Below are 9,271 nucleotides of genomic sequence, written 5' to 3'. Positions count from 1 at the left end.
GGAGACAAACCATAAGAGACTTTTAACTATGAGAGTTGCTGGAAGGGAGGCGGGTCAGGGGATAGGGTAACTGGGTGATGGACACAATGGAGGGCACGTGATATGTTATATGCAACTGATGAATTACTGAACTCTACATCTGAAACTAATGATGTTCTATATGTTGGTTAATAGAATTTAAATGAAAATAAAGAATATAGTTGCATCCGTGAAATCTAAATTCAGGCAAACTAATTTATGGAGATAGAAACCAGGCAGTTGTTGGGGGGTGGGGGATTTGATTGGAAAACACCATCAGGTTATTTTCTGGGAAACAGGGAATGAAAATATCCTGCATCTTATTTGGGATAGTGGTTACATGGGTATATAAGACCATCAAAACTCAACAAACTAACATGATTATATTTTCACTATATCTTAACAATAAAAAAAAGTATCATTGCATCCTCCTCAAAGTGAACTTTCCTTTTTTTGAGAGATTTATTTGAGAGAGAGAGCATGAACAGGGGTTAGAGACAGAAGGAGAAGCAGGTTCCCTGCTGAGCAGGGAGCCCGACACAGGGCTCAATCCCAGGACCTCGGGATCATGACCTGAGCCAAAGGGAGATGCTTAACCAACTAAACCATGCAGACACCCCTGAACTTTCCATGTATCATGCTAGTCAGAGGGTTTAAGGATAAGTCTGACATTCCCCCAGCTACAAGAACAGTCTGACAGTTTTAGCGACAGCTCATGAATAAATGCAGGTAACTTTGGCAGACTTTGGCTTCAGATTTGTTTTTATTGTAACTAGCCATCTGGTCATTAGTTCATAGAGATGGTAGCAGAAAATCAGTACCTACCCCTAACTCTCTGACATGTACCAAAAAACACCTGACATTTGCTAAACAGCTATCTAGGCTTCGGGAAATTTGCAACCCTGAATAATAGGGATTCTCATAGTGGAAATATACTACACTTGATCTTAGCCAAAAGGCCGAGAAGCAATCTCATGGTGGAAATATAAAGTCAAGCTAAAAAGAGAGGGCAGTGTGCTGGTGAAGATGGGATTGTAAGGGAGATCTATCTTTTAGCTCCTTTCTAATTGCTAGTCAGCCAGTTTTGCAGATGTGCTGAGTTCTCTTTGGAACAAGTACATGGCCCACATATCTGCTATCCCCACAAGGCCTAATGCAGTGTCTTGCACTAAATATTTAAATACTTGAAATGAAATAGGGGAGGAATAAATATAGAGAAGTTTGTTTCAGGTATGTGTTTGTTAATTTGTCAGGCCAGAAAGAAAGTTGTAACCCCAAAAGGGGACAAATAAAAAGGGAAGAGGCTCCCTGAAAAGTATTGACAATTGACAATAGGAAATGAACAAATGCTGGATACAGCACCTTGGAAATTCTGTTTCTGTCATCCTCCCTTATCTCCTCAGTACCTTCTTCTCTCCTTAGGATTCTTTCTCTCACACCATAAAAACAATGCGTTTGATTTTAAAACTATTTTTCCTAAGGAAGTCAGTAACAAAACTTATCATATGTAAGACTTAAACTATGCTTATTCTGGCAACTATGTCAGGCTTGGTTTTGTTAAAGCTCTTAAAATATCTTAAGTGATTTCCAAAAATATTATAACCTAGAACTGAAAAGCCATATATTTTCAGTTTTATGAAAAAAATGCATTATATTTTCAATTTTATACACATATTTTGAAATTTGATACCATGTGCCTTGTTCTCCACAAATAACAATGAAATAGTTTAACCTTGATTGAGTGCATTTTATACTGAATCTGCTATTTCTGAGGTTATATATCTCAATTTCCTCACTGACTGAATAAATAGAAAAAAATGCACACACGATTGTAATGTGAATGTTGTATCATGAATCAAAAGATAGAAACCCTAGACAATGAGTTTTCCCTGTAGAATAGAAACTCAGGAGAGTAAAGAAATAAATTTTTGTCACATTCATTTTTGAAATGTCAATACACAGTGAGCTTTGATTATAAGGCCAAAGGGGTTGTGGGTGGGGAGCCAGAGGAATAGTAATTCTCTTGACCTTTTAACAGACCAGCTATGTTTGATATGAATTTGCCTTTATACTTCCAGATGCATAACATTTATGGCCCCTAAAAAAATGAGCTTATTGCTGGAACACCCAATTTTTTTTTTTTTTTGAAAATGCACATGATACCGGAATGTCCATAGAACACCGGGCATACAACATACCTCATACAAGCTTTGCTTTTATGCAATCTGTTCTAACTACTACACCATGTACCTTGGGGACTTTGCTTACATATTCTAGAATGTTATTTAACCTAAAGATAAATGAAAGTCTTTAGAAGAGAGTACAGAGGCTGCATTCTGAAGCTCAGGTCTTACTTTATTCTTGGGTGCAACTCAACCCACAGAAAGATTATTCACACCCACTCAAAGGTCCCAGCTGCACTCCCACCACCAGGTACGCGTACACCCAAAATGGACCCTTTGTAAGGAGGAGGGCCTGGAAAGGAGGAACAGTATGTTCAGTCATTCTGCAACCACTGGGTAAGAAGTTCACCTTCAGTCCAAGTTTAAGAATGTCAGTACCTCTTCCATACAGTTGTGAAAGCCAGAGCAAATGAAATGTTGAAAGAAAGTCATGTTTTAGAATCTGGAATTCTTGATTTAAGTTTTTGAGATTTCCTTGCCATGATAATTCTGGTATTAACTTGGTATTCCAACCTGCGTTTGCAGAAGCATTCTGTTGTCAGTTTAAAATGTGTTTTCAAAGAATAACTGGCATAATAAGCTTGCACAAACTGTATTAAAATGTTGATGCAGAGTTGAAATAAAAAAACATTTATGTTTTATATTAGGCAGCAATTTTACATGTAAGGATGAGTATATTTTTAAGTACTTTTACTGCAAAATCCGATTTAAATGAACCTCACTATGGAGTAAAATTACTGGATAATACTTATTGAACTCCAAATTAGGAGTATCAGAATGTGTGAGCTGATAAGTATATAGTAGGACAGTGAGATAGAATATTTTAAATCAGGATTTGTCAACTAGCGTCTTACTAACATTTGGGGCTGGATAATTCTTTGTTGTGGAAAGCTGACCTGTACATTATAGCACAGTTACCAGGCTCTCTTGCCTCCACCCACAAATGCTATTAACAACCCACCCCCATCTTCCAAATTATGACAAGCAAAAGTGTTTCTAGACATTGTCCCCTGCAGGGGACTGGGGAGGTCAAAATCACCCTCTGTTCAGAATCCCTGTTTTAAATTCAGGACAGTTCTATAAAATCTTGAACATATGGTTACTAGTCCCTTAACTCTAAAAATTAAGAAAACAATACAAGTATGAACACAAAACAATGCCACAACCACACATAAGCTCTTTGGTTTGAAGATGTTAGGCACTGTCAATAGGCAATCTATTGCCCAAATATTACCCCATATATGATTTAGGAAAATGAGCCATATTTATCTAGACCGATTTTTATTTTTACATAGGTTTCCTAGTGCCCCGCACTTTTTTATATATTAACCAATCTGAGTATTTATTTTTTAAAGACTTTATTTTTAAGTCATCTCTACACCCAACGTGGGGCTTGAATTCACAACCCTGACATCAAGAGTCTTGTGTTCCACCGACAAAGCCAACCAGGCGCCCCAAGAAATCTGAATTTTTAAAGAGGCATTTTCTCAATTTTCCACTTAACTTTATAGGTAAAATGAAATCTGACTAAATATTGAGTATCACCCAATTCTCTGAAACCATCAATGTTACTGGACTGGGAAAACGCAACTTCCACTGTTCAAAATGCAGAAGCAACTTTCTAAAATTTTGCTTTCTAGAACAAAGGACAATTAATCAGTGATAAAAAAAAATTCATGCAAACTATTCTCCTATATATTTTGAGTTCAATTTCCAGCCTCACAATTTCCCTGTTTTTGTTGTGGTCATTTAATTTCTAGGTTTCTAACTGATGCCTTATAAGACCCAGAAGTTCCCTCTAAACTCTCCCTTCCTTTGCACATCAGGAACCACTGCAATTTTAAAGAAAAGTAAAGCTTAAGAAGTGGGGGAAAAGAGTAAAAGGAACTTACAAAGAAGAATGAAAATCAAAGAGAGTATTAAGATATCTGCTTCTTTCCCTGAGTAGGACAACTATTAGGACAGTAGGAGTTTGTCCCAGCACAGGCTTGGTAAGATGAGAAATCCCCGCCCCCAGTCACAGGGCACCTACTACTGGTGCCTGGCAAAAGTCCCCAAGTCCTGAGATCTCCTCAAATAAAGTCCACAAGAGAGGCTGGTGAGCTGTGAGCTGTGTGCATTTTCTCACTGAGAAGTTCCCTAATAAGAATCCTTTCATGAATGTTCCTTGTGATTTTCTCATGTGAGGGTTCAGATATTGCTCAAACATTAATGAAGTAGTCATCATCCTGAGGCTGCCTCTTCTCTTAGCAGAGAAAAGTTCTCAGTCCCTTCAGTTTACACTGTCATGGCTGACCAGCAGCAAAAGAAAGACTCACTTCCAGTATGTACTCAGGGGACGGAAGGCCTGCGGCCACATAATATACAAATCTCCTTTACTCATGAACTTCTCAACCTACTGACTTTTATAGGCAGAGCGAAGTGGTTTCATTTCAGCACATAAACAACAGAGGGCATTAGCAGTTATGTGCATTGCTTCTAGTGTTGTCTGTCATGCTACTTCGCTCACCTACAGTGTGTTTGCTGTTGTCATGCTCTATGAATATAAATCCTATCATATGAAAACTCAGTGGGAACATTAAGAGTGCTAGTAAGAAAGATATATATATTTTTTGAAAATAAAAGTGAAGATAAAATAGTTGCATGTGGTGGAAAATGGGGATGGTTGGGTAGGGCATGAAACATTTGAAAAAAGAAACAATTCTAAAAGACAAAAGGGGTTCCCATACAGCATTAAAAAATTCAGAAATAAGACACGAAAGTGATTATTGGAATTTAAAAATGAGCATCAGTAATCAGACATCTCTGCTAACTCAATGTTAATTCAGGAAAAGTCTACGTATTCGTAGTTCATTTGGACCTTGCAATGAATAGCCCTAAATGTGGCCTTTTAAAAACAAAACCTGTTCTTTAAACTGTCTTATATTAGTTCTACTATAAACGTCTGCCACTGCATCTTGTGTCTGGCAGCTCGACTACAAATTTATTCTTGGAGCAGAAAAAGAAGAAAGATGTGCTGGCGGTCCAAGTGCATTCAGGAGTCGAAGGAGATAACGTTTGGAAATAATCAACATATTGGCCGGCTCCTTGGATTCCCAGATTCCATTAATAGTACACCTGTTGCACTAGCCATATAAGCTCAGGACTTCCAAGTATATATGTGTTTTTGTAAAAAAAGGAGGCGGGGAGGAGGGAGCCTACCAAACGAAGCGCTTTTCAAAACTTTCTTTACCCTGTTGTGTGGGTTTAATGTGTCTGACCGCCATTCAGTGTACAGATCTTAAGGACACAGCTTACATTCAGGTTACCATGCACTCACACACACTTCATTTTCATGTTCAGGATTCTCTGGTTTCTTGTTTGTAAAATTCTTTCTCTGCAGCAAATCCCTTCCTTCTCTTTCACTTTAACAACTCATATTTAACCAGTTTGCCAAATTGTTTAGCATTTTGCCTCTGAGATGTCTTTACAGTCTTTCCCATCTCCTACCTCAGCTATTCATTCCCAGGATTATTTCGCTACTGCTCTGGCTGGGTTTATACACCTATCACTGCCTACTTCTTTCCTACATTCAAGTGTTGGTTTAGATTCATACACACAACTCTGATCATACAGCACAGCCCTAGTAAAATAAATGAATGGCTTCCAACTGTCTAATGGCATCGAGTACAAACTCCTCCTGCTCCTTTTCATGGCTGTTAACAATATAACTACCACTTTATCCCCCTGTCACCCCAGCTTTATCCCTCAAACCTTTCTGCAGTTTCCGGGTTCACCAGTAAATGAAACATTTTTTTATATAGATTTTATTTATTTGAGAGAGTGAGCGAGCATGGCGGGGGAAGGGGGGCAGAGGGAGAAGCAGGATCCCCGCCGTGCAGGGAGCCCGATGTGGGGCTCGATCCCAGGATCCTGGAATCATGACCTGAGCTGAAGGCAGATGCTTAACTGACTGAGCCACCCACACACCCCTGAATGGAACATTTTGATCACCCAAGCAGGCCTATGTGTACACCTGTTGTTCTGCTTGGAATTTTCTTGATACCTCTTTTCACCTATCAAAACATTACCCATATTTCCAAATCCATCTCCACTGCCTTATCTCTTTTCCCAATGCCTCCTGAGTGGAGGTGACTGCTCCCTGATTTTGAGGTGACCAGTCTTTATAGAACTTTCTTTGTACTCTTTTATGCCATTAACCCTGCACACACCACCTTGTACTGGATAGGATGTACCTTCTGGGTAATGCTATATGCTAAACCATCAGCTCCTCCAGTGTAGCAACTAAAATTTACTCATCTTTGTGGTACTTAATACAAGCACCTACTGAGTGTTTGTAAACTTAAAAACAAAAGAAGATGAAGTGTGGTCAGGGGCTTGAAGAAGCATGCAAGTATGCATTCATTCAGTAAATATTCTTGAGTGTATATATATATATGTATATATATGTATGTATATATATATATATATATATATATATATATATAATCACTTGCCAGAAACTCTCCTATGATACATTTCATTCAGCACTAATGGTTGTTCCCAGATGGAAGCAATTAATATTATGTATTTGCCAATAGCAAACAAAAATGAGCCAATTCTACTTTAAAAATAATCAGTCTACAACATAGTTTTTGCCAACAAAATCTGGCAGATATAATTTCTCATAATGTTAAAATATGTAAATGAAATTAAATCTCCCTATGTGTTAATTTAAGCATTATTTCTGCATAGAAATTATGACATATAAGTTTCACCTTCTAGGATATACCTGATGCAAAATAAATATATAGCTGACAGCTGACAGCTTTGTATGATTAGTGTTGGAAAAACTCCGTAAAATTAGATCTGTTAGCTCCGTAGCACACTAGGTAATGGTAAATTTACGCTAAAGTAACTGTAGGCATGCAGACTGGAATAGGTCTTTGCAAAACTCGTATTATTGTACTTGTACTCGCTATTTTTTACTGGCATATGTGTGAATTACTTGAAAGTTATCAAGAGTCAGAAATTCATATATTTGTGCTTATGTGCCCAAACATACACAGGATTACATGCAAATTTTCTAACTGAAGTTTGTTGGAGATTGACTACTGAATGGCATGAAGACTGGGTCATGAATTCTAGGTCTAGCTGTTCCTAGCTAGGCTTTATTTACTAGCAGCACAATCTTAATCAAATCAATTAACTTTTTTAAATGATTTAATGAGGTAAAAAAATTATATAATCAAAATTACTGTTAAGGGACTTCTACCATCTTGGAAGAGGCAGAGATAGGAATCAGATGTACCCTCTTCCTGAAACAATCCTAACACTAGACAATATATTTGAGACAATGGATTTAGGACTCTGGGCATCAGGCAAAGAATAAAGTGATCCCTTAGGATGGGAAAATAAATGAAGTGATCGTTATGACTGCCCAGCTTACTGCGTTTCCAGATGGTGCTATGGGGTGGGGGAGACCAGGTGGAGCTTGGTGGATTCTTTAAGGTGGAGAGACAGACCTAAAGAAACCAAGAGAGTGTAGTTCTCAATACAGACTACTGGAGGGAAGCCAGATGCACAAAAAAAGAGCACTGGAGATCTGCAGAAGGTCCCTCTTGAAAATTCAGGAGAGTTTAGATCAGCACATGCACGCATGTATGGAAACTTTCTCAAAGGCAGAGACAGACCCATCTGTAAGGATAAGAGGGAACAGTTCCTGAAACATGTACAAGACAGGGAGTAGGCCTGGTTCCCACTAGCTAGACTTACTGGTACCTAACTGTAGTCAGCTGCCAGGTCAAAAACATAAGACAAAGTCACGGATGTTTAGAGTAGAGCTAATATAAAACAGTTTGAAGAACTGGTTATGTTTTTATTTTTATTTTTTTTTAAGATTTTATTTATTTATTTGAGAGAGAGAGAGAATGAGAGATAGAAAGCACGAGAGGGAAGAGGGTCAGAGGGAGAAGCAGACTCCCTGCCGAGCAGGAAGCCCGATGTGGGACTCGATCCCTGGACTCCAGGATCATGACCTGAGCCGAAGGCAGTCGCTTAACCAACTGAGCCACCCAGGCGCCCAAAGAACTGGTTATGTTTTTAAAGGCCACATTTAAATCTGTTCATTGCAAGGTCGAATGAACTATGCAAAATTTAGATATTTTAGATACCAGTGAAACCATCACTGGTTCTTTGAAAGGATCAGTAAAACCAATAAACTTGTAGTCAGACGAATCAGGAAAAAAAAGACAAAATTCCCAATATTACAAATTAGAGGAATAACATCACTAAAGATTCTCTACATATTTTTTAAAAAGGCAGTATTATGAACAACTTCATGCAAATATGGCAACTTATATGAAATGAACAAATACCTTGAGAGAAACAGACTACCTAGGCTCACTCAAGAAGAAAAAAATATATATAATGGGAATAACCCCTATCTACTTAAGAAAGTCAATATAAAAACCTTCATACAAAGAAAACTATAAACACAATGTCTTCTCTGGTGAATTCTACCAAACATGTAAGAAAAAAAAAATCTCAATTTTACATTAACTCTCAGAAAACTGAAGAGAATGAACTGTTACCTAAATCATTTTATGTAGCTAGCATTACCCTGAAACCAAAACTAACAATGTTATGAAAACATAAACAAAACTTGAGCTGAATATCCTTCATGAATATAGATGCAAACATTTAAACAAAATCTTAGGAAATCAAATCCAACACATTAAAAAATTATAACAGATTATGACAAAGTAGAGTTTATCCTATGAATATAGGTTGGTTTAACATTCAAAAATCAATTAAGGTAATTCACTGTAATTGTTCGGGTACTAAATAATAAAAATCTCGTGACATCCAAGTTAATGCAAAAAAAAAAAAGCATTAACATAATCAAACATCCATTCCTGATAAAAACTCCCAGCAACTGTCCTATTTTGAGGAAATTTTCTCAACCTGATAAAGGGTATCTGGGAAACAACTAGAGCTTACATCATACTTAACAGTGAAAGACTGAATATATTTCTCATAAGAGCAAGACCAAGACAAGGAAGGATGTTCACCCTCACCACTTCTGTTCA

General features: G+C 37.5%; 1 pseudogene; it reads right to left on the bottom strand.

Moving 5' to 3' along the window:
* Window positions 1-787: 787 nt before the first annotated feature.
* LOC112820532 (U2 spliceosomal RNA) lies at window positions 788-989 on the bottom strand (annotated as a pseudogene).
* Window positions 990-9,271: the final 8,282 nt, after the last annotated feature.

This window comes from Callorhinus ursinus, unplaced genomic scaffold, assembly GCF_003265705.2.
Source record: "Callorhinus ursinus isolate GAN/ISIS: 27379988/994484 unplaced genomic scaffold, GSC_fseal_2.0 scaffold3, whole genome shotgun sequence".
Classification (NCBI taxonomy): Eukaryota; Metazoa; Chordata; class Mammalia; order Carnivora; family Otariidae; genus Callorhinus; species Callorhinus ursinus.
The sequence above is the reverse complement of the archived record's forward strand: the minus strand, read 5'-3'. Positions and strand labels throughout refer to the sequence as shown.